This window comes from Capsicum annuum, chromosome 9 (assembly GCF_002878395.1).
Source record: "Capsicum annuum cultivar UCD-10X-F1 chromosome 9, UCD10Xv1.1, whole genome shotgun sequence".
NCBI classification, from domain to species: Eukaryota; Viridiplantae; Streptophyta; class Magnoliopsida; order Solanales; family Solanaceae; genus Capsicum; species Capsicum annuum.
Window position 1 is genome coordinate 154,988,684 of NC_061119.1, and position 25,222 is coordinate 155,013,905.

General features: G+C 35.4%; 1 long non-coding RNA gene across 1 annotated transcript; it reads right to left on the reverse strand.

Moving 5' to 3' along the window:
- Positions 1-1,477: 1,477 nt before the first annotated feature.
- On the reverse strand, positions 1,478-15,612 carry LOC124887402. Its single transcript, XR_007045090.1, has 2 exons — positions 14,955-15,612; positions 1,478-9,259 (listed from the first exon to the last, which is right to left on the reverse strand). It is a non-coding gene; the product is annotated as an uncharacterized LOC124887402 (long non-coding RNA).
- Between the last annotated feature and the right edge of the window lie 9,610 nt (positions 15,613-25,222).

The window sequence follows — 25,222 nt, forward strand, 5'->3', positions numbered from 1 at the left end:
TAGAATATCGCGCACCACCCACTTCTGCAAGTGTTGTTTCAAACCATCAACACACGAAATACATAACCTACCTTGACAACGAAGCACACCATCTCCCCTTTGGGAGAAAACTTCCACCTTCTGCTCTCTAACTGCCTCCTTCAACTTAACTAAACTAGGATCCCTGTCTTGCTTTTCTTTTACTTCGGCAATCAATGAAGATTTAGATCCATTCTTAACCCATATACTACTTTCGACCGAATTAACCAACCGAACTCCTAACCTAGCAAGCTGATGAACCTTACAGACTAAATCCGTCTTATCACCTTCGACATGGGCAACACTACCTATAAACAATCTACTAAGAGCATCTGCCACTATATTGATCTTGTCCAAATAATACAGCACACTCATATCATAATCTTTCAACAACTCAAGTTGTCTTCTCTGGCAAAGATTTAGATCTATCTGCATGTGTTGCACCCTATTTCATACCGATCGAAACAGCATGCAACATGTGGTGGCGTGTCGTGACTCTCGAATTTTGAAAATTCATTTTAGAGTCGTCATCTAACTTTTTAGAAAAATTAGGAAAAAAACAATTTCATTGTAAAACTCCATTTTGGTCTATCGAAAATATTTTGAGATTCTGAGTAATAGTTGTGGTTACTCGAGGGGAAGGTGTTACCTCAGAACCTATCCAAAGATAATCCTTACAGTTAGTTTAGGAAAATATTTGAAAAGAAATTTTATTTCATTATTTGCTAAACCAGTGATAAGAAAAACTTTTATTATTATTTTCTATTTATTATTTTATATAAAAGAAAGAAAACTTAAGGTATAACAAATGTGATGCTACCACGTACAAGGAAGTAATGTCATTATTGCAGAAATATACATATATTGTAGATGTGAACAGGGTGATATTATAATTTACGCACATATTAAAAAATGTAAGTCTTATAATTTCAGAGAAAGTTATTTGAATATATGTGAGGTTGAATATATCCTTATAGAGTGAATAAGGTACTTTCATGTGCGTGAGAATTTATTTGCAAAACTATACATATTTAAGAGCACATGAAGAACAAGAACAACAACAATAATAATAATAATAACGATGATAACAGTAGTAAAGTGATGAAAATAGTTGCTATGAAAATAGTAAAATATACCTTGTACGTAGTAGTAAATGAAATTTATATACCTCGTATTTCCTACCCTGAAAATTCGAACAAGTGTTGAAAATATAAAGTTAAGCATTAGAATTATAAAAAAAGGTTAGAATTAGCGAACGACCTAAGAATTTTGTGACCTGCTCTCCCCTGCGAGTTACATTTGAAATTCTAGTTTGTTATTTTCTTTAAGAAAAACATTGAGATTGTTATGTCCATTTTATTAACAAATCATTTTTAAGGTGAGATAATCAATTAAACACTTACTCAAATTTTTCTAAAAAAGAAATTTCTAATCCTTTAAGAAAGTTTACCTTTGCGAATTGATTGACCGAGTGTCGGTCACAAAAATATGATAACGCCATCCTATTTAAAGATTTGATACGTAACAAAGCAATTATAAACAAATAAAGCTACCACAAGCAAATGTAATGATAAAATAGAGTTGGCTAACATCCAAAAGAAAGCGTAACATAATATGAGTAAACTAAAGAAAGAAACAGCTAGGAGTACTAGACTCCATTTTAGAGTTCAAACTTCTATCTCGCGCGACTCCGAGGCTCTTGTGATTCTAGTAGACTTTGACCCGATAGTCGGGTCAAAACGAGTTTCGATTGAAACTCCATCTCCAAGATTACATGAAACAAAAAATAAAATAAAATAAAGATTAGTAACTAAAATAAAATAAATAATTGTTGGTTATGAAGAAACACATACTCATGAATACATTTCACATAAGAATCGGGTAAATGCTTAAGTTAAAGCTAGTATTCCAAACTAATTATCCTCGGAAGACTTTGCATATTAATAGGACCTTATCATTAACCTTCAACGCTACACCATAGTGATAGTAAATTTCCTAAGATCCAAAAGACTTTTCAAGGGATAATTTTAATTTTTTCTCAATGCATATCAAAGGGTTCAAATGATCAGGAAAACATTATTTCTTTAAACTTTTTTTTTGCTATCCCTTAGTGATGGTTAAGATACCTATTATATCCAAAACATGAAACTCTCAGCACAAAGTGGTCACTTAACCATCAAAGTTATTTATAAACTTAACAAATTCACCAAATTCCACTTAGAATGGCGAATAGAGTTCACCACGAACGCTAGAATTTAGCTGGAAACATAAAACCCAACAAATCCAAAATGACGTAATTGATAAGAATTTATGAAGGTAATCTTCTCAAGTATGAATAAAAAAAAAGAAAAACCCAAACAACAAATAAATAAGTCGAGAGGGATGGAGTTAAGATAAAATAAGTGAATAAGTAAACCAATATTTAAGCTTTGGAATGCCCATGATATGATCAAACGACTATAGAGAATTAACATAAATGTTTTAATCCTCTGGAAATTAATCAAAGAGACCACGACCAGATATTAAATTGGGCAATTTGACAACTAAAAGAACTGTATGAAGTTAAACCAATTCTATCCAATGTTTACAATGAAAAGTGATTTTATTAAACTAACCCAAGTTTACTAATGTACGTAAGATTTCCAAACCGACTGTTTTAAGAAAGAGCATGCGTCGACTCTTTATAAACAACATCAAAAGTTTGGCACCTTATATGAAAGAACGTCCCGACAATAATGAGAACATGACGACTTTAAACTCGATTTACCAAACTAAAAAGGGGCTAAGACGACTATTAATTCTAGAAAAATTGCAAGCATCGAGGGATCACATATTCACCTCTAGTCCTTGTCAAATTTGACACTTTAAATCAAATTTGACTTAGGAACTCAAGCAAAGTTGGCCAGCAGACTCTTGGATTCTTTTACTTGGTGACATGAATTTAACAGATCCTAAACAGAGATGATCAATGGAGGTTTGAGAAGGTAATATTCATACAACTTGGAGCATAGATTTTAAAGCCAAACAAACAAAAGTTAGGAGCTAAACTGCATGATGGATGAGCACAAAGTCATAACTTAATCGCATGTGTTCGTAACCCGTAAGTGAAACACGATGGACTGTGAACGGACATGAGTGAAATGACTGATTCAAGGTGTCTTAGCGATTAAAAAACTGAATTACGAGTATCCCAGGTAAGAAAGCAAGACACCTGTGATCACCGACTTTAGCGAAATTGATTTCTTAGAAAATAGTAATGACAGTTGAACATTAAAAAGAGAATTTACACTCTCTGAGAAATTTAAACACGATGTATCATCCTATGAGTTGAAAAGAAATGGGTGAGACACTTCTCTTGTGCAAATTCCAAAATCGAGGCTCAGGCAATCTTTCGGAAGTTAAGACATCCAACTTGTTTATCTTAGCTCTAGAGCTCAAACTAGACGAATTATTTAAGCTAATTACTTATACTAAAAGAAAACAAATTGGGACATGCTTAGCCAGAGAAAAAGATATTCAAACTAGTTAAAAAATAACTATCTTTACATTGAGTTGTCAAGCCTCGCTAATCATTCTTAATGCCCAAGTTAACAAAAAAAAGAAATCCTTTCAGAAGTTTAAGGCTTGTACAACCTGTTCTTATGCTAAGTTATAAGTTCAAAATCACTTTTAAATAAACGTCTATCTTAAAATAATGACAACAAGATGTCATGTTCAAGTGTTCATGCAAAAAGGTACTACAATTCCGCTACAGACAGTTTGGTAAAGCTTTGACCCTTAAAAAAATGAGTCAGATTGTCACTTCAGCATCGCCTTAACAGGTTTCAAAATCACAGAAAAATGATAGCTCATGGATACCAATATGATTCTGTGCGTAACACAGAAGGAAAAGTTTACGTCTAGATTTTAACATCTACATTTACTTGAAAATATGTCAACATGTTTTGTTATCTTATATTTTTTGGAAACAGTTTTCATGCCTAATTTAATGGCTGCGGGGGTCTTGTAACCTCATGGACGAGTACAGGAAAAAAAATTAAGAAACCATTACCATGTCAAAGTACCCAAACCAACGTCACACTAAATTTTAAACAATCAGTTACTCTACAAATATGCCTCAGTTTTATCTAAACCAAACTACCAGAAAGCTATTTTTGCTTCAAGTTGTTGTTTGTAACTAGTCAAATGAAAGACTAAGGGGGAACTTAGACAAACAACTTGCACATTGGGGAACTTAGACAGATGTACAAGGATGGGTCCAAACACTAGTTCATGTGGCAAGCAGGTTAACAGAGTCGAGAACATACTAAACCAACATAATTTTAGGGTGCAGTAATTCTGATTTTGATCCTATTTAAAGGTTGTGACTTATGCCAGCCACTTAGTACTTAGAGAGACCCTTATAGGAAATGACATATGTCACACATTACTGATGCAAAATAATCATATTCAGAAAGAAACGAGATGAGAATAACACTTAAAAATTAGAAATTTGCAAGAGAAAAGAAAAAAAGGAACTTTAGATCTAAGGTTAGTCCTTCATATTCAAGAATACTTTACTGCTTTGAACTCATATGTAATTAGACATATTACACAGAACATCCCCACATGATAATGCATTCAAATAGAGATGGGTACTTTCGAAAATAATTAAAGGAAACAGACCGAGTCAAAATTGGGTGTCAACAGTTGCCCCTGATTGACAAAAGATTAGTGTGAAAATCTTTGGACAATCACGTTGACGTAACCCATTTTGCCTCGGGCGAAACAAAATATTTGGAAGATTATGGTTGGGCTCCGATTTCTGAGCTACCTATATATCTCGGGTATCAGGAAAAGTCAGGCCATCTATAGTTCAAACCATAGCAAAATTTTGATAAATATCAAAATTTACCCAGCGTGGAATTATGGTAACACTGGGTTCCCTTGAGGATGATAACAAAGATTTTAGCATGTATGAAATAGATATGAGTGCATTTATCCTAAATTGGTTGTTTGAGATGGCTGGGAATGTGAGATCGATGGATAGCAACATCTGCTGAGGATCTTGAGAGAAAAGGGAATTATGAACTTTTAAAAATTGCTCAGTGTCAGATCAAGACGACACTGGGCTATGACGCTAGGAAAATGAGATGACTGAGCCGAGTTGATTTGAGTTGAGTTTCTTCACCGGAATCTTTGACGTAGCTAGGAATGCTTGACATTCCACTAGCTTGCCCTAGTTTGCTGCTAAGAGGGTAGGTCCACGTTGTATTGCATGGACCTGCAAAATAGGTTAAAAGAGTGAAAAGTACCTGTTGTTCAAAAATTGTAATGTAAAGAGTAGAGTTAGATATTCAAACTAGTATTGTGATATCTATTTGTGGAGGCCTCCGACTGGTGAGGCGATAACTAAAATGTAAAGAGCCTCCGTCGGCTGAGCAGTTGCTTGAAAGTAAAAGCCTCCGACTGGCGGGGCAATTGCTTGAAAGTCAGAGCCTATGTCGGCTGAGCAGTTGTTGTAAAATAAAAGCCATCCGACTGACGAGCAATTGAGCCATCCGACTGGAGAGCAACTGGAGAATAAGCCATCCGACTGGTGTGCAGTTGTTGAAAAAATACACACCATCCGACTGGTGGGTAGTTATTGAGAAGTATGCGATGTCTGACTGGCGAGCAGTGTTTGAAAAGTAAAGCCTCCGACGGTGAGACATTTGCCCAAAGGTAAATTGGCTTGTCTTGGCAAGGCGACCTTTGATCTGAACCAGATAAATTAAAATGATGCAGTGACCAGGCCTGACTCGGTCTGCCTACGCATCCAAGTGTAATCAGGTCAGGCCGTAGTTCAGTACAATGAAAGGGTTATAATATGAAGGGACCAAATCCCATAAGGATTGCCTACGTATCCCGTCATGGAAAGTCAGGTCGAGCGTAGTTCTAAATACATAAAAGGATAATGTTTTTGGGTTTTTCTAAGGGAAACCGAACCCTATATGGGTTGCCTATGTATCCCACCGTGGGAAGTCAGGCGAATACGTAGTTCTTTTACATTAGAGAAAAATGCAGAAGTACGAAAAAATAACTAGTCTTAATGTTTTCAAATGTATTACTTCTTGATGGTGTTTGAATTGATCGGCTTCGTGCTTACTGTGTCGTCCATCTCTGCAAGGATCACTGCTCCCTCTAAGAGTACTCGGTGAACTATGTAGGGACCTTGCCAATTTGATGCAAATTTCCCTTTAGTTTCTCCTGGTGAGGAAATATCTTCTTCAATACCAATTGTCCAGGTGTGAAGGCTTGACTTTCTTGTTGAATGCCTTGATCATTCAATTTTGATAGAGTTGACCATGACACACTGCGTCTAATAAGCATCAATTGTTCGATCCTGCTATGAATCCATTCAGCGTCATCTAAACCGACCTCTTAGATGACTCTCAGTGAGGGTATCTCTACTTCTGCAGGTATCACTGCCTCTGAACCGTAAATCAGTATGTATAGAGTTTCCCTAGTGGATGTTCTGATTATGGTGCCATAGCCGAGCAAAGCATATGGTAGCTTCTCATGCCATTCCCTGTTGCCGTCTACTATCTTCCTCAAGATTCTCTTGATATTCTTGTTTCAGCTTCAACTGCTCCATTCATTTGCGGTCGATATGTCGTGGAGTTTCTATAAGAGATCTTAAACCTTTCACAAATCTGTCATTAGGTCGCTATTGAGATTGGCCCCGTTATCTGTTATGATTGACTCTGGGATTCCAAACCGACAAACTAAGTTATTGCAGATGAAATCTGCTACCACCTTCTTGGTTACGACCTTATGTGTTGAAGCTTCAACCCATTTTGTGAAATAGTCGATAGCTACCAAGATAAAATGTTGTCCATTGGACGCAGGAGGCTCTATGAGCCCAATAACATCCATGCCCCAACCAGCAAACGGCCAAGGAGAACCTATCACATTAAGCTCGTTTGGCGGCACCCGTATAAAATCCTCATGAACTTGACATTGGTGACATTTCTACACGTATCGGATTCTATCCTTCTCTATGGTCATCCAAAAGTAGGTACAAACAAACTCATTTCGGTACTCGTCGTAACTCTCCAAACGGTTGTATCTTCTGAAAAGGTAATCCAACTTTAACTTCCCATCTTCCACATTCCTTAGTGATGAAAAGATATCCAATCCCAACAGACCCAAGAAATGCAACTTCCTTACAGGTGACGGGAGTACCGGCAACTTCCCTCGAAGTAGTAGCTCAGCGAAGTCACTAACTTCTTCTAGGGTAAGGGTGATCTCAAAATCTAGAAACTTGAAGGTCATAGTGTTCGGCTCCCAAAATTCCATCAATAGCGTAATGAGGGCTTTATTAGCTCGAACCCTCATTAGCGATAATAGAGCACCCAAGTGTTCCCGAACCTCCGCACCATGCGCCACAAAGATATTTCTCCACCAGTTCTGCAGGTTATCAGGGGTAGAGATGACCATTTGGATATTTGGCAAATAACCATTTGAATATTTGGCAAATTTGGGTTAATATTCATCTGAAAGGAAAAGAAAAGGATATGGTAAGTCATTTACCTCAAATCCATTATGTGTTTTAGTTTTGACCGTTCACACCAATTTTCTCACAAAAATATGTCGACAGGTTTGTAACCTTTGACAAAAGGGTGGTTTCCTAATTGAGATGACGATGCCTTGGACCATCTCGCCTAAGATGTATGCGACATGACCTATTTATAGAGTAAGATTATTTTCCTAAATATTTTAAGAGTGGGACTGAATAGCTACGAGAAGGCGCATTAACCTAATTGTACCGACTCTGAAACTAAAGAATCCAAAAAAGGTTTGGAGGAGTGTAAGACACCCCCGCATGAACCACCGTGTGTAAATTGTGTACGACCAAAGACTCGATAGGAAAATGTAAGTGATAAAGCAGTAACATGTAGTGTTGTTCAAACAAATAAGGAACGCAAGTTTGGACTTGCCTTGCGTCCTTTCACCCAAAGCATGATATAAACACATGTAAAGCAAATAATACAATAAAAGCATAAAGATCCTAAACTAAGCGTGTTAAGGTTAAAACCTAAGTTCATTACATCACCAGTAGAGTCGCCATTCTGTCGCACTCTATTTCAAACCGGTCGAAACAACATGCAACATGTGGTGGCGTGTCGTGACTCTCGGGTTTTGAAAATTCATTTTAGAGTCGCCACCTAACTTTTTAGGAAAACTAGGAAAAATCGATTTCTGTTTTGGCCTATTGAAAATATTTTGAGATTCTAATAAAGGTTCTGGTTACTCGAGGGGAAGGTGTTAGGCATCCCTCAGAGCCTATCTGAAGATAGTCCTTACGCTTAGTTTAGGAAAATATTTGAAAAAAAAAATTATTTTGTTATTTTCTAAACCAGTGATAAGAAAAACTTTTATTATTATTTTCTATTTATCATTTTATATAAAAGAAAGAAAACTTAAGGTATGACAAACTTGATGCTATCACGTACAAGGGAGTAATATCATTATTGCAAAAATAAACATGTATTCTAGATGTGAAAAGGGTGATATTATAATTTACACACATATTAAAAAATGTAAGTCTTATAATTTCAAAGAAGGTTATTTGAATATATGTGAGGTTAAATACATCCTTATAGAGTGAATAAGGTACTTTCATGGGTGTGAGAATTTATTTGCAAAACTATACATATTTAAGAGCACGCGAAGAATATGTGAGAGATTATGAGTAGATTAGAGTAAAACTAATTGTAATGTAAACTATGATAAATAATAATAACGATAATAATAATAGCAATAATAATAATAATAATAATAATAATAATAATGACGATGATAATAGTAAAGTGATAAAAATAGTTGTTACGAAAATAGTAAAATATACCTTGTACGTAGTAGCGAATGAAATGTATATACCTCGTATTTCTACCCCTGAAAATTCGAACAAGTGTTGAAAATATAACGTAAAGCATTCGAATTATAAAAAAAAGGTTAGAATTAGCGAACACCTAAGAATTTTGTGACCTGCTCTCCCCTGTGAGTTAGTATTTGAAATTCTAGTTTGTTATTTTTTTTTAAGAAAAACATGGAGATTGTTACATCCATTTTATTAACAAATTATTTTTTAAGGTGAGATAATCAATTAAACACTTCATCAAATTTTTCTAAAAAAGAATTTGCTAATCCTTAAAGAAAGTTTACCTTTGTGAATTGATTGACTGAGTGTCGATCACAAAAATATGATAACGCCATCCTATTTAAAGATTTGATACGTAACAAAGCTATTATAAACAAATAAAGCTACCTCAAGCAAATGTTACAACAAAATAGAGTTAGTTAACATCCAAAAGAAAGCGTAACATAATATGAGTAAGCTAAAGAAAGAAACGGCTAGGAGTACTAGACTCCATTTCAGAGTTCAAACTTTTATCTCGCGCGACTCCGAGGCTCTTGTGATCCTAGTAGCATTTGACCCGATAGTCGGGTCAAAATGAGTTTCGATTGAAACTCCATCTCCAAGATTAAATAAAACAAAAAATAAAATAAAATAAAATAAAGATTAGTAACTAAAATAACAAAATAAATATAATTTGTCGGTTATGAAGAAACGCATACTCATGAATACATTTCACATAAGAATCGGGTAAGTGCTTAAGTTAAGGGAGTATTTCAAACAAATTATCCTCGAAAGACTTTGCATATTAATAGAACCTTATCACTAACCTTCAACGCTACACCATAGTGATAATAAATTTCCTAAGATCCAAAAGACTTTTCAAAGGATAATTTTAGTTTTTTCTCAATGCATATCAAAGGGCTCAAATGATCAGGAAAACATTATTTCTTTAAACTTTTTTTTTTGCTATCCCTTAATGATGTTAAGATACCTATTATACCCAAAACGTGAAACTCCCAACACAAAGTGGTCACTTAACCATCAAAGTTATTTATTAAAAAAAAAAAAAAAAAAAAAGGGCAGCCCGGTGCACTAAAGCTACCGCTATGCGCAGTGTCCGGGGAAGGGCCCCACCACAAGGGTGTATCGAACGCAACCTTACCTTGCATTTCTGCTAAAGGCTGTTTCCAAGGCTTGAACCCGTGACCTCCCGGTCACATGGCAGCAACTTTACCAGTTACTCCAAGGCTCCCCTTCATCAAAGTTAATTTATAAACTTAACAAATTCATCAAATTCCACTTAGAATGGCGAATAGAGTTAGTCATGAACCCTAGAAATTTAGCTAGAAACACAAAATCCAACAAATCCAAAATGGTGTAATTGATAAGAATTTATGAAGGTAATCTTCTCAAGTATGAAAAAAAAAAAAAAAAAACCCAAACGACAAATAAATAAATCGAGAGGGATGGAGTTAAGAGAAAATAAGTGAATAAGTAAACCAATATTTAAGCTTTGGAATGCCCATGACATGATCAAATGACTATAGAGAATTAACATAAATGTTTTAATCCTCTAGAAATTAACCAAAGGGACCACGGCCAGATATTAAATTGGGCAATTTGACAAAATTGTACCCACGTTGACAACTAAAAAAACTGCATGAAGTTAAACCAATTCTATCCAATGATCACAACGAAAAGTGACTTTATTAAACCAACCCAAGTATACTAAATACACGTAAGATATCCAAACCAATTGTTTTAAGGAAAAGCTTGTGTCGACTCTTTATAAACAACATCAAAAGTTTGACACCTTATATGAAAGAACATCCTGACAATAATGAGAACATGACGAATTTAAACTCAATTTACCAAACTAAAAAGGGGCTAAGACGACTATTAATTTCAGAAAAAATTGCAAGCAACGAGTGATCACATATTCACCTCAAGTACTTGTCAAATTTGACACTTTAAATCAAATTTGACTTAGAAACTAAAACAAAGTTGGCCAGCAGACTCTTGGATTTTTTTTAGTTGGCTACATGAATTTAACAGATCCTAAATAGAGATGATCAATGGAGGTTTGTGAAGGTGATATATACTTACAACTTGGAGCATGGATTTTAAACAAAACAAACAAAAGTTAGGAGCTAAACTGCATGATGGATGAGCCAAAGTCATAACTTAATCGCATGTGTTCGTAACCCGTAAGTGAAACACCATAGACTGCGAAAGGGCATGAGTGAAATGACTGATTCAAGGTGTCTTAGCGATTGAAAAACTGAACTATGAGTATCATAGGTAAGAAAGCAAGACACCTCTGATCACTGACTTACCGAAATTGATATTTTAGAAAAGAGTAATGACATTTGAACATTAAAAAGAGAATTTACACACTCCCTGAGAAATTTAAACACGATGTATCATCCTATGAGGTGAAAAGAAATGGGAGAGACACTTCTCTTGTGCAAATTCCAAAATCGAGGCTTAAGCAATCTTTAGGAAATAAAGACTTCCAACTCGTTTATCTTAGTTCTAGAGCTCAAACTAGCGTCCTTATTTAAGCTAATTACTTACACTAAAAGAAAACAAACTGGGACATGCTTAGCTAGAGAAAAAGATATTCAAACAAGTTAAAAAATAACTATCTTTACATTGAGTTGTCAAGCCTCGCTAATCATTCTTAATGCCCAAGTTAACAAAAAAAAAGAAATACTTTCAGAAGTTTAAGGCTTGTATAACCCGTTCTTATGCTAAGTTATAAGTTCAAAATCACATTTAAGTAAACGTCTATCCTAAATAAATGACAACAAGATGTCATGTTCTACAATTCCGCTACAGATAGTTTGGTAAAGCTTTGACCCTTAAAAAAATGAGTCAGATTGTCACTTCAGCATCGCCTTAACAGGTTTCAAAATCACAGAAAAATGATAGCTCATGGATACCAATATGATTCTGTGCATAACACAGAAGGAAAAGTGTACATCTAGATTTTAACACCTACATTTACTTGAAAATATGTCAACATGTTGTGTTATCTTATATTTTTTGGAAACTATTTTCATGCCTAATTTAATGGCTACGGGGGTCTTGTAACCTCACAGACGAGTCCAGGAAAAAAAATTAAGAAACCATTACCATGTCAAAAAACCAACGTCACACTAAAATTTAAACAATCAGTTACTCTACAAATATGCCTCAGTTTAATCTAAACCAAACTACCAAAAAGCTATTTTTGCTTCAAGTTGTTGTTTGTAACTAGTCAAACAAAAGACTAAGAGGGGACTTAGACAAACAACCTGCGCATTGGGGAACTTAGACAAAGATGTACAAGGATGGGTCCAAACACTAGTGCATGTGGCAAGCAGGTTAACAGAGTCAAGAACATACTAACACCAACATAATTTTAGGGTGCGGTAATGGACAAACAAGATTCCAATTTCGGTCCAATTTAACGGTTGCAACTTATGCCAGCCACTTAGTACTTAGAGAACCTTTTCGGAAATGACATATATCACACATCACTGATGCAAGATAATCATATTCAGAAAGAAACGAGATGAGAATAACACTTAAAAACTAGAAATTTGCGAGAGAAAAGAAAAAAAAGGAACTTTAGATCCAAGGTTAGTCCTTCATATTCAAGAATACTTTACTTTTTTGAACTCATATATAATCACACATATCACACAGAACATCCCCACATGATAATGCATTCAAACAGAGATGGGTACTTTCACATGCTCTTAATCCTCAAAAAGAGAAGTAGTAATGCGTCAAACATATTGAAAACAAATATTTGACAAGCGATATGAATTCAGTCCTTCAGACAGTAGCATTGAAAAGAAAAAGAAAACAGAAATGAAGAAGACAGGAGGAATTTAGAAGCAAAGCAACCATATATTGACACAAAGGACAATCAAGGCTAAACCATGTTCTTGACCACGAATTGCCAGAACTTGATTTGTTGGAAAGCAGATAGCAATATCAATATAGCTTGAAGCTATAAATCGCGTATCACAGAACAAAAATAGATAGATGAAAGAAAAAAAACTAGATAAGGGGATGGATTTTACGCTCTACACTTCTAGACCAAACATAACCTCTCCTATTATTAACTCTAATCCACATATTATCACACATCTAAAGACAAACAACCTTACGCAACGACCAACTCGACTAAATCAGAAGGCAAAAAAAAGAATAGATTTTTATTTCAGTTTTTCATGTCCAAAACCATCAATTAACATCCCGAATAATTACTTGGTATATAAATGGTTCATATTCTCATTCACAGCCTACCAAAATAAAATAGATTACTCCTATCGAGACTTCATATTTAAGATATTCAGGCTAAATAATGAAATAAGATATTTCATCACATATTACATGATGGATAAAAATCAGATAACTAGAGAATGAATCTTAATTTATACTAGTTATTGATAACATGAGCAGCACACGTCAAACACAACGAACAGAGCACCTTTTATTCTCATCAAATGGACATGAATTCTTTGCCCACCGCGATGCAACACCCTAAACTATTTTACTTACTGATTTTAGTAAAACAATAGCAGGATACATTAAGGCAAAGTTTAAGCTAGCGACAAAGTTACTTTAAGCAATCATATATACAATGGACAACAAATCTTCTCTTCTTGACTCCCAAGACTAATCAAAAACCAATTCTGTAAGGGATCATAGCAGCCCCTCCATATTGTGATCAAATGGGACTTTTTTTTACTGTAATATATCAATAGCTAATAAACAGATAATGGTCCAAATGATTGAGAATCCAAACAGTGAAGAAACATGAAGTTATAACTCTATGTTGACCGCTTTTGCATTCTTTTAATCTTATTTAGATACACAAACCCACCTATCATCACTAATCCTTTACCGTAAATCGACAAAGGGATGACTGATAATTCAAACTACGCAGTCACATTATTGTATATCTCGAACAGATAGGTACTAATCTATGTGAGATCATATCTTTAATGGAAGAGGGGAAGAGAATCATTTAGTGACTGATCTTCATATGGATATTTTCATTACTATCGTGAAAGGTATTACGAGTTGCTCATAAGTCGAATTATATTCTACACACATAAAAGTTCATATACTATCCCAAAACCACACGAAAACAGTGAAGGGCAGCCCGGTGCACTAAAGCTACCATTATGCGTGGTGTCCGGGGAAGGTCCCCACCACAAGGGTGTATCGTACGCAGTCTTACCTTGCATTTCTGCCAGGGGCTGTTTCCAAGGCTTGAACCCATGACGAACAACCAAGCATTCCTGAAATTTTAAGTCTTGTAGGACCCTTCTCAAGCTAAATTAATTGCTGGCAATACGCAAGTCGAGCATGTACATATTTAAGTCACCATTACCAAATCAAAACAGTTAAACCGACATCGAAATAACCCCTAAAATAGTTCACGAAACATGTATCAAAAACTTACTGATTTAAGGAGTTTATTCTGGGATGATTCAAATTCATAGTTGGCTTATAAGCATACCATCAACTGTACAGGATACCGAATGGTGCAATAAATATAGCTTTGAATTCACCTTTGCAGGCAATGAAACAAAACACCCAATTTATTAAAAATTTTACAGATTCATTCAAGCAAGATCGCAAACTAAAAATGTGAACAAACGACCAGCCACTGCACTGTCTCCACTTCATGATCATATCTAGAATTAACCCAACAAACTTGAATGATAAATAAATAGCAAAAATTAAATATAATACAATTATACGGGATGGAATTTACTCTTGCAGGTGTTCACAAGACCACCTCCGACTCGCATCAAAACGTAAAAGAAAATCTAAACAATAGGGATGGCAAACACCTATACGCACATATTCATAGAAAAACATATTCACTCACGAAACAAATTTCGAAAATCAAAATTATATTTTATCCATAAAATAACAATAATAACAAAATCACCGACTAGAAATCAAGGTGAATGTCATGTTCATAGAATCAAAATAGATGAGGAAAAGAAAACAAAATGAAATGAAGGATGCTGATTCGCACCTTTTTCCGGGTAGCGAAATTGGAGCTACGACGACAAGGGTTTTTCAACGGCAAATTCAACTCCGAGGATTCCGAACGTCTGCACTCTAATTTGCTGTATTTTTCACTCATTTTTTACACTAATTTCACTCTTTCGTTAATTTTCTTCCTTGCCCCAAAGGAATGGATGAAACCCTCCTTTATAGGCATATTTTGGAGTGTACAAGCTTCTCAAAAGGCTCTAAATTGGACTCAAACTTGAAATTCAAATTGTTGATGGGACAATCCAGGGCTTAAACAGATACGGTGAGGGGGGGGAAAGATTACCTCTTTCAAATTGATTTAGAGTAGAAAATCGGGTGGAAAAACCTTATCCTCCTAGGGTGTAGATTTTCTCCTCTCCACCAAGCTAACAGTGGAGAGGATGAGACTTCTGCGACCTGAAGAGTCAAATAAAATAGGAGAAGGGCGAGATTTATGCTGACAACCCCATTTCCCGCTGAACCATTTTGAAAATTCAATAAATTTGAGTTGAGGGGGATGGCTGCACAGGGGAGTGGTTGGAGTTTGTCGTAGGGGCTGTGTAGTGGTGTTGAAGATGAAGATGATAAAATGAAAGAGATGACAGACATGCTTTGAGAGAAAAGCCGTATTTGGTGCTGCTTTTGTCCACTAAAATTTGGATTGTCCATTGTTTGATTGAACGGTTCAGATTTTGTATAAGAATAAAAGAAAATGATAAATTATATATTTAAATATAAAAATAAGTAAATAATTAGAATTTTTGAGACTTACCGGACTAGAAATAATTTAAAGGAGTAGATCAATTTGTGTGGAATGGCAAAGCGAATATGAAAATTATTCTAAGCTTCGAGCCAATTTTTGGACCCTCTGAAATTTATAAATAAGAGTTGGGTTTAGGTGAAATAAGAAATTGAAATAGAGTTATCGTTGGCCCGAATACTCTTTTTCTACTGAAATTAATTTTATCGATACTCCCTGCTACTCTAAAATTATTTTTACTCTAATGTATATAAATTATATAAATAATTTAGTATACACGTCTGATTTAATAATTGGTAATTTTAATTTTTATAATATTAACAATATATATATGTATATATATAAAAAATATAACTGAAATGCGTGCGTGTATATATATACATATATGTAAGAATATATACATTAAATTAAATATAAGATTATAATAAAAGATACACATACGTGCATAATAAGGACGCATATATTATGAAAATATATATAGTTACAATATATCGTCTAAAAATAAAATTAGAAAAATTGCAAATGCGATTATCAAAAAGGCATTTTTTAAAAATAATTATTTATATTTAATTAAATTATTTTACCATATAATAGAAAAATAAATACTCTTTTTTTAATCTTTTCAAAATTCATAGATATAAAAATACAAATTTATTTTGAAAGATTATTTAAGGTCGAGGAGCACCGAAAAATAATTAAAGGAAATAGAGCGAGTCAAAATTGGGTGTCAACAGCATGAACACGTACTGTAAACTCTTGTGATCAGTGAACACATCAACATGAAACCCATAAAGATAGTGCCTACAAATTTTCAAGGCAAATATAACAGCAGTCAACTCAAGATCATGGATCGGATAATTCTTTTTATGGGGTTTAAGTTGTCTAGAGGCGTAGGCTATGACCTTACCTATTTGCATCAATACACAACTCAAACCAACTCTAGAAGCATCACAATAAACTACAAACCCATCTATGTCATCTGGCAAAGTTAAGACTAGAGTGGAAGTGAGTCGACTCTTCAACTCCTGAAAAATCTTCTCGTAGGATTTTGACCACTGAAATTTAATCTTCTCTGGGTTTGCCTCGACATGGAGGTAGCAATTGAAGAAAACCCTTCAACAAACCGTCTGTAATAGCTAGCTAAACCCTAGAAACTCCTGATATCTGATGGAGAGACGAATCTAGGCTAGTTTCTTACTGCTTCAGTCTTTTGAGGATCAACTTGAATGCCATCACCAGAAATAATATGACCAAGAAAAGCTACTAATTTCAACCAAAACTCGCATTTACTGAACTTGGAGAATAACTAATGATCTCTAAGGGTTTGCAACACAACTCTCAGATGGTCTTCATAATCATTCTCGCTATGAGAATAGACAAGGATGTCATCAATGAAGACTATGACAAACATGTCCAAGTACTGCTTAAACACCCTGCTCACCAAGTCCATGAAAGCTGCAGGGGCATTTGTTAGTCCAAAAGACATAACTAGGAATTCAAAGTGACCATACCGAGTTCTGAAGGCTATCTTCGGAATATCACATTCTCTAACTCTAAGCTGATGATATTCGGATCTGAGATCTATCTTAGAGAAATAACTTGCACCATGAAGTTGGTCAAACAAGTCATCAATTTTGAGGAGAGAAAACTTATTCTTAATGGTGACTTTGTTACATTGACGGTAGTCAATGCACATTCCGAGAGAACAATCTTTATTACACATGAATTGAACTGGAGTACCCCATAGGGAAATACTAGGCCTGATAAAACCCTTATCTAAGAGATCCTATAACTGTTCCTTCAATTTCTTAAGCTCAACTAGAGCCATTCTGTAGGGTGGAATAGAGATAGGTTAGGTATCTAGAAGGAGATCTATTCCGAAGTCAATTTTTCTTTTGGGAGAAATTTTGAGAAGATCTTCAAGAAATACATTTGGAAATTCCCTCACTATTGAAACTGATTCAAGACTCGGAGTCTCAAAATTTGAGTACTTAATTTGGAAGAGATGGTAAATGCACCCCTTAGATATCATCTTTCTTGCCTTAAGATATGAAACAATCTGACTCTTAAGCACTGAAGTACTATCCCTCAATTCGATAACTGGCTCATTAGGAATCTGGAACTGAACAATTCTGTTTCTATAATTGACTGCAGCATAACATGAGTAGAGCTAACCCATGCCTAGAATGACATCGAAATTAGTCATTGTAAGACCCCGTAAAGTCCTAGCCCATTTCAGTCCTTTATAGCATGCCAAAAGAGGTCCCAGACTTAGAAATTTCAGTTAAGTGTTAAGACTTAGTCTCAATTTTTGGCCTCAATATTTCAATGGTCTCATTTTCAATCTTTTCGGCCTTAGATTGTTGATTTTTAAATTGATTCATGATCAGGTTATCTATAGGCCATCTCGGGTGAGTTTTAGAATTTTTTAACATTGTTTGAGACACGTTTGGATGACCAAAATAGCAAGCCAACTCGATTAGGACGCATCGCGTTGGCTATCACGTCGTCATCATCGACGCGATGCATCGGTAATTGCATTGACACTATCGATGCGGTGAGTCACTTGTCACATTACTGGGCACTTTTACTTACTAAATTATAGGTTTGTAGGGGCAAAAGAGTCATTTTGACCCATCTTAACCCACCTATATCACAAAATTAAGGATCCAAAAAGGCAAATATACTAATTTTTTTACAAATTTTCTCAAGAACAAAGCCCTAGTTTCTTCAAGTTCAAGTCCAAGTTTCAAGAATTCACCAACAATTCTCACGAATTCAATAATCAAGGTATGTTTAGGTGTTCATCCTTGGGTTTCTTCCACCCTTGGAGTTTGAGAATCTTTTTTTAACTTAGATTATGATTTTACATTCTTGAATGGAGTTGTGTTTATGATGTGTTGTTGTGTGGGTTTCAAGTCAAGAATATTTTGAGCTTCATATAAATGAACTAGAATGTGTGTTGATTTATGTAACCCTCATGTTAAATCTTTGAATTGTGATGTTGAATATGGTAGTTATGACATTCATATACTGCTCATTCTCATGTACAAGATTTATGCATCCTAGGTGTTTGACGAAATGTCTATGTGGAGAAATTGTGCATGATAACCTATGTGTGATGCTTTTAAAGTTGAGATATGGTACTATTATCTATGCTATCGAGTCCTAGGGGTATTGAATACCCAAAATTTAGCTGTTTATCTAGTCTCCAATCGAAGTAGAATGATTTTGTAGTATCCCAAACAGTAGCATTCGGTTAGTCAACAGAATCAGTGTGAGTTTAGTCAAGCCTAGTATAGTCTAGTGATCAGTTCAGTGTCGAGTTAGTTGGAAGTAGGATTCAGCACCGAGCGAATCCAGGGATGGGGGAATTCCAGCCAGCAGAGGGTTTGACCCTTAGTAGCAGTCCCTGAGTTACAGAACTACATAGCCAACATAGGGTAAATCATCTTCTTGTCAGACTAGGGTTGACGTAACTATATACATCTCATGAGTTTTCCTGCCAGATTAGGGTTAACTCAGCTAATGTTAGTAATTCGTGGCATGGTGCTAACACCGTTCCAACTGAGATTATAGGTTGGACCCCAAATTAGTCCATAATCGGGGTATGTCGATTAGATGATGACTCTCATAGTTACAGTTTCAGTATTCAATAATAAGTATCTAGTATTTAGTAAGTACAGAACTCAGTTCAATTCTACACGATCATGACTTACAGTTATTAGTTATTCAGTTATCAAAAACCCAGTACTTTAGTTTTAGACTAATTCAGACAGATGATATATGCTTGGTATTACGTGTTCAGTACTTATAGTATTCTCAGTCTTGCATATCCTCCCATCCAGTTATTTTATAATGTTTAGTTATTATTATTATGCACGTGAACCTATGCATATCAGTCTAACCTCACCTAGCATACCAGTACATTCAAAGTACTGATGCATACTCTTTCTTTGAGCTATGATATCTCATATTATTGGTTCGGATGCTTGGTTTCCTGACCGTACCTAGCCAGATCAGTCTATCAGCCGCAGCTACAGTAGTGAGTCCTCATCTATCGAAGACATGACACTCATTTAGTCATTTTATTATTTATAGTATTTTAGCTTTTTAGTTACTTCCAGACAATAGTTGTGAGTTAGTTGGGGCCTGTCCCATCAACTCTTTTATTTTAGATGTTTAGGGGCTTTCAGACACTAATAGTTAGCAATTATTCTACATATATACTCAGTATTGAATCGGTTTTATGAACCTTATGGCATATTTAATTTTACTTTCACATATGTTTCATGATTATTAATCAGTGCTCACAACAGGTACCAGTCATGGGTTAGCTTATAGTCCTACGGGGTTGTAAGTACCGTGTGACGCCCAAGGTGTAGTCTCGAGGTGTTACAAACTTAGTATTAGAGCCTAAGGTTCTAAATTGTCCTAGAGAGTCTGAAAGTCGCGTCAAGTAGAGTCTTGAGCATGGGTGTGTAGTGCACCACACTTATGGACAAGAGGCTATGAGGTGTTTTTAGGAAAGGTTCCCTTCTTTCAGTGTTCATATCGTGCGAGTGAGCATGTGCTCAAGTTAAACTCTTTGTCTAATTTCAATTTTACTTCTATTTATAGAATATGCCTCCTAGAAAGACTAATGAAAAAAGAAATGAGAATCAACCTGCACCTCCACCAGTATAGAAAGATCACCTAAATGAGCATGTCTCTCGCGTCGAATTTAAAGCTGCTTTTACTACCTTAACTTATTTAGTAGTTACTCAGAACAATCTGAAGGTTGTTGTCCTGTATAGGCTTTTAATTTATGTTCAGTCAAGTGAGAGGAGAGAGCATAGAAAGAAAGAGAGAAAGAATAAGAGGGCCAAAACAAGTAGTTTTAAGCCTAGGTCAAGAGGTAGTAACCGATCCCAATCCCATAAAAAATTCTCAGCCCCAGCTCCGCCTTCAGTCAGTGCGCCAGTGCCTAAGTTTAAGAATGATAGTCGAGATAGAGCACCAGGCTCTAAGTCACAAGGTAGTGGAACGGGTGTTGTACTAAATCGCTTTGCGAAGAATATGGTAAGAATCGTAAGGGTGTGTGTAGAGTCGGTAGTGATGTATGTTTTGGGTGTGGCAATCCAGGCCACAGAGTCGGAGATTGCCCAAATAGTGGTCAGCAGGGTCGGTCCAACCATCCTCCAATTTTATCCAATCACCTGACTCAAGAGGGTGCTTCCATTTCCAGTGCTATAATGGTCAATGTTAGAACAGGCTATTTGTAATTCAGTCCCAACAGGATCAGGAAAGTTCTTTTGATGTGGTTACGGGTACGTTACCGACCATTCATTTATATGTTTATACCCTATTAGATCCTGGATCTTCTCTTTGTTTTGTAACCCCCGATGTAGTTGTCAAGTTCAGTGTAAGTCCCAAAACCTTAGTAGAGCCCTTCTAAGTGTCTACCCAGTAGGTATATCTATCCTAGCCAGATGGGTATACTGAAATTTCCCGATTACAGTATCCCAGTAAATCACTTCAATTGATTTTAGAAATAGAGTAGTTCAGTTTTAACTTCTCAATGAACCAATCAATGAATAAAAGGTTAGTACCTCAATGCTTAGGAGTTAGACGTGATTTCATCTTCTTTCTCAGAATCCTATGACAGCATATGATCTAGAGTTAGAAGCATGAAACTAGGAGTTTAGCAATAGTAGTAGAGTTGGGATGGTGTTATCTGAAGTTGAGCAAATTATATATTTCATTGGACTAGTCATGTGAAAGGTGAATCAGTAGGCTTGAAGCAGTGTATACAAGAATTTAAGTTTGTTGATTTGAAACATATGTTGTGGATGCGATATTTGTAGGCTATGATAAAAGTAGTATGGTTATTAAAGAATTGGGGATATCCATGTTATGTGTTAGGATCTAAGTTTGAATCTTTGAAGGTTGAGCTAATAGAAAAAAGAGTTAAAAATTCTAAGTTAGTTGGTTTTTATGTTGTTAGATGATGTACTTGGGGCTAAAGAAAGTTAAGAGTTCTATCTCAGAAGAAAGTATCAGCAGTAGGGTTTTATACTTCCAGGTACAGTCTTTCAGGGTAAGTTTAGTGTTTATGAGTATCGTTATATCTCGGACTATAGAGTAAAATAGTTTCAGTATAGTTTAGGGATGTTGATTAAGTGGTCCACGGACTTAGAATGATGGTTTTAAGCTAAGGGGGAGATGGTAGAACAAGTGACTAAGTCAGGCTCTCAGATTCTAGTAGTGATACCAGTGTGTTGTAGAACAACACTAGGGAAGGGAACGCCCGACCCATGCTTATTTTAGTATTTATACTTCAGTTATTACGATATCTACCCATGCCTTACATATCAGCTCTATACTCATAGCTCATATTCATACACTTTCCATAGAATGATGTATGATTCCAGTCCTTCGTACGAGGAGTTTTTGTTTGCTCAGCAATGCGAATCATGTTCCATGAATTAAAAAATTTCAAACTCAGGTCATTCAGCTTACGACTCATGTGCTCATGCTCTACAGTATGTTCAGTTCCAATATTCATGCAACACTCCTAATGATCATCAAAATTCAGATTATGTCATGTATATCCTCAGTTTAGGCCTCTTGATAAACCCATGATGTTGATATTCTATTCCTCAGGACTCTTTTAAGTGTCAAGATCTGTATAGTGTTCATTCATGCTTCAGGTCCTCATGTTTTAGCCTTTCAGTGACCTCTCCTTATGAAATAATGTAGTGATGAGCAATTGCTAAGATGAGAGAGAGTAAATGTTTCATGTTAAGGAAAGATTGTTGCATGCTTGTTTTATTCGAGGTTGTAGTTATGAAGATAGGCTTGAACATTATGTTGGTGTGTATGTGGATAAATGCACTACACATTAGTGAATGACTAGTAAGAGGTTGTATTTAGTTTTTGAATAGGAAATTAGAATTATTCATGAGATAAGAGGTTGTGAAAATACAGGGTGTGTTGAATTCATGATTCAAACTAGTATTACAGTGTTATGTGTGCATTTTGTAGATCCGAGTAGGCTTGTACATAGTGGGAGAATTCAGTCAAGCTCAGGCTTTAGTAGGTAAAGTTATCAGTGCCCATGTGAATATTTTCAGTAGTCTCAGGTGAATGTGGTATTAAGGTAGAAGGTATAGTTGAGGGAGTATTCGAGGAGTATGTCTAAGCTTAGAAGATAGTAGTTGCGGTGCATAAGGCCTAATAGCTCTATCTTAGCTGATGTTTCGTAGGCCTGTGTTTCATATTACCGAATTTTAGCCTTGTTGTGATTTCTTATCCAGATGTTTTATTCAGACCATGCCCAAGATTTCTTACTCCCTAGAAATAATTAGAACTTCTTAGAAAGAGTGTCAAAGAAATACTGCAGTTAAGTATAAGCTTTCAGTATGATTTAGTCTGTATAGCCAGTAATTCAGATTAGTGGCCTGACAGATAAGTTTCTATGGTTTTTCTATCTTTCGATCTAGTCTTACTATCTGAAATTTTATGAATATATCCCATCCAAGAAATATTTTGTTCGCATCCATGTAAATTGTGAATCTAGTTTAGTTTATGCATCATATTTCAGATCCCAGATAGTCAGTCATGATTCAGTCTGTAAGCATTTCATGCATCATCTTAGTTTTCCTAGTATTTCAGTCAAGTCCGTATCATTCGGGGGATGAACTATCCCAAGGGGGAGATGTAATACCCCCGAGCTTTTTATGTACTAAATCTCTTATATTTTCTTTACGAAACTAGATCCAGCCAAAGATAATGGTTACTCATAAGTTAACTTTCTCATTCCTATCTCAGCCTTGTAACGATTCTCATGTCACTGCATGTGTTCAAGAAATTAGTTCAGTTTATGATATTCAGTTCATGTATCATGCTTCAGACTCAGTTATGATCTCATGTTCTCATTCATGCATATTCAGTAAAGGATCTCAGATTCTTCAGTATTCTCAACTTAAGGTAACATTTTTCCTTAGATTTACTCTGTTCCATGCTTAATTTCAGTTGCATATCATTCTCATATCATTCATGCATTTATGAATCAATTCAGTCATGAGTCATGTCTTAAGATTCAGTCATGTTTTAGCTATACACGTCAGTACTATCGCAGTACCTCAGTGCCTCTCAGCTTAATCAGTCTCATTCGAGGATAAATAATCCCAAGGGAGAGATATTGTAAGAACCCGTAAAGTCCTAGCCTATTTCAGTCCTTTATAGCATGCCAAAAGAGGTCCCAGACTTAGAAAATTATAGCTAAGTGTTAAGACTTAGTCTCAATTTTGGCCTCGATATTTCAATGGTCTAACTTTTTATCTATTCGGCCTTAGATTATCGATTTTTAAATTGATTCATGATCAAGGTTATCTACAGGTCATCTCAGTTGAGTTTTAGAATTTTTGGACATCGTTTGATACACGTTTGGATGACCAAAACAGCAAGCCAACGCGATCAGAATGGTCGCATTAGCTATCGCATCGTCACCATCAATGCGGTGCATCGATAATTGTGTCGACACCATCAATGTGGCGCATCGGCAATCATTTTATTATTTATAGTATTTTAGCTTTTCAGTTACTTCCAGACAACAGTTGTGAATTAGTTAGGGCCTGTCCCAGCAACTCTTTATTTCAAATGTTTAGGGGCTTTCAGACACTAACAGTTAGCAGTTATTCTGCATATGTACTCAGTATTGAATTAGTTTTATGAACCTTATGACATTTTCAGTTTTACTTCCGCATATGTTTCATGATTATTAATCAGTGCTCATAGTAGGTACCAGTCTGGGTTAGCTTGTGGTCCTACGGGGTCGTAAGCGTCGTGTGACGCCCAGGCGTACTCTCAGGGCATTACAGTCATCTCTAACTCCACAAGATCAACTAAGGTAACTTTCTGAGACACTGTGACATGGCAATTTCTGTATACCCGTCTGGCTACAATAGACTTACCCACTGGAATCTAAGCATCAAAATAAAACCAACGATACCCATATTGACTACTTTTGATTTGGGATCAAAACGGGCTCCCAGAATAGATTTGTGAAAAAAAAGGGCAAAATCATAACTTTACTTCAAAATGCGGTTTTCATATTTTTAGAAATCTAAAGATGAAAACCCAAGTTAAATTGAGTAAAAAATGAGGTTCAAATCAAAGAAAAACCATTTTAAAGCTTTACCGGGTAAAATCTTTGAAATTTGAGTTAAAATAAAGAATCGAAGTTGTTTTGAAGGTTAAATTGATGAAAAACTAGTAATTATAAGATAAAATATTATTCAAGTGAAAATGGGGTTTAAAATCAAACCTTAAGATTTTTTAGGGTTTTAAGAAATTTATCAAGAAATTACTAAGAAAAGGGTGAAGTCTTACCTAAAATCCGTAATAAAATCAAGAAATAAGTGTTAATCTAGCTTCCCAAGCTCCCACAAACTTTATTTTTATGCTCTCACACTATTTTAGGGTTTAACTCTCAAGAGACAAGGTGAAAAAATAGACAAAAT